This window comes from Pteropus alecto, unplaced genomic scaffold, assembly GCF_000325575.1.
Source record: "Pteropus alecto unplaced genomic scaffold, ASM32557v1 scaffold20, whole genome shotgun sequence".
NCBI lineage: Eukaryota > Metazoa > Chordata > Mammalia > Chiroptera > Pteropodidae > Pteropus > Pteropus alecto.
In genome coordinates, this window is record NW_006436298.1 from 5,743,133 (window position 1) to 5,745,508 (window position 2,376).

A 2,376-nucleotide genomic window follows, 5' to 3' on the forward strand; every position below is an offset into this window, starting at 1 on the left:
CAGAACTTCCCTGAGAACATGGAGACTAAGCACACTTGCCCATTTGGCCTGGCAACCACACTCACTGTCTCATGTCATGTGACAGGTGGCCTAGGGGTATTGAAGAGGGCTGTGTGGCGGGGTGTGCCCTTCCCTAGCCCTTTCTTTCACATGCAGTTTTAGAAGTGGCTACAATAATTTACTATAAACATTCCACAAGGCTTTTGAACCTAAGAAATAGATTACATAATTCTACAAAAGCAGACATGTATCAACTATAACCCTCAGTTACTGCAGTGTATGGAACAGTGACAAGAATTTTGTGAGATTTATGCTGCCCTTCCAGAATGGTAGTGAATTTTTCTAACCAGGCCATGAGACTTTGCTGCTTTAAAAGACCACTGGAGCGAGAGAAAGGTTTTTCTAGTGGTATTTAACCCCTTCTCTATCTTTTATAAACCCATTCCTCTTCTCCCGTATGGACTCACCTGTTTGAGGTGTGAGGCCCTTTGGGATATGCGAGCAGCTTCCTCACCTTGATACCTCCCATCTCTCTAACCCAGTGGTTCTCAACCAAGGGCAATTTTGCCCCTTTCTTCTCCAGAAGATGTTGATAATTTCTGGAGACCTTTTGGTTGTCACACTCAGAGGATTATATTGACATCCAATAGGTAGAGGTCAGGGGTGCTGTTAAATACCTTGCATAGGACAACCCCCCACAACAGAGAATTTCTTAGCCCAACATGTTAACAGTAGTGAGACTGGGAAACTGCTGTAAACGATGGCTGCCTCCTTACCTTGTCCACAGTTCATGGTCTAGAACTCCATCGTGCTGTCCTCCACTTCTGTTGTAGAAGAAGAGATCCCCTCCACTCTCTACCCATGCATTTGAGCTCTTCCTTCTTCCTCTAGGGCTTCACTCCATCACACATTCCCCTCGCTCTACTCTTACATTCTTTATTATTCTTTCTACAAGTCTTCATTTCCTCTTTGTCTATAAATATGGACCAGGTTTTCCTAACCTAGTAGGAATCCTCCAAATAGATATTAAATGATTGATGACTCAAAAGTCTTCTTTAAACCCCTTGAAACGCACCCTCTTTCTTTGTACTGCAAAATTTTTCATATGAGTAGAATTTTCTTCCCTCTTTCTTCCCCACTCTGCATTTATTTATTTTTTATTTTTTTATTTTTTTTTCCCTAACTTTATTCCCTACAAGGCCTCAGCTTAGATTTTGGCTTCACTAGACATTCAGCATTGTTGACCACTTTTTCATAAAGCACTCTTCTTCCTTGCCTGCTATGTGTGCAGTCATCTACTGCTGAAACCGCTTTGCTGTTTTTCTTTAATAATCATTAATTGATGATACACTGATAAAATTCAGAAGTGTTTTTTTCTAACAGAATTTTCTTGCCACATGGTGTCGATAACACAGCTCCCAGCATCTGATGTGTGAATAGTGAATTGGCAACAGGTTTTGGGCAGCATTAGAAATCTCTTTCAACATCTTTATAAATCACAAACTGTTCTCTGGTTTTGAGTTTCACTTTCTACAGCAAAAATGAGAGGTAGAAGTTTACCGTCATTGACAGCCATACTCCTTCTTCGTGTCTCATATTACATTGCCTCTCAGGTTTCATTTCCTAGCAGAGTCTCAATTTTTACTTTTATATGGACGAACCTCTTATCTACATATTCAACATTTCCTTTTAGAATCATAGAACACTCCTATATATTTTTTTGAATTTCTTGAAATCATCTAACCTAACTAAACATTTGGTGTGACTTTGGGATTTTTGCTGGCCTCTGTATCAGAGGTGGCCAGACTGGTCTGCTCATCTGATCAATCCCTGCTGCAGTATGACTGGGCTTGTCTGTCTTTTTAGAGTGTTCTTCTAACATTCAAAGCCTTGTCCACCTGCTGCCATCTAGAATTTCTTGCCCACAAAGGCATCTTCCATCCTTCCCCAAGCCGTTCCATTCTGTAGGTTCTCTCAGAACCTCTGCGTCTCCTCATGGACCACATAAAGATTTCTTGGGTTCCTTTACATCCCATGCAAAGTGTGGCGAGCTGAAATGCTCTTGTGTCCTCTTTCCTCCTGCTGCCTTCTCCAGTACTATAACTTATATGTTACATTTGTCTTAGTGCCAAATTGTAGGCTGGCGTTCCTCTAAGGCAGCGGTCCTCAACATTTTTGGCATTAGGGACTGGCGCTCCTATGAGAATCTAATGCCTGATGATCTGAGGTGGAGCTGAGGTGGTGATGCTAGGGCTGGGGAGCAGCTGCAAATACAGATGAAGCTTCACTGGCTCCCCCGCCCGCTCACCTCCTGCTGTGCGGCCCGGGTCCTCACAGGCCACAGGACAAGTACTGGTCCACGGCCCGGGGGGTGGG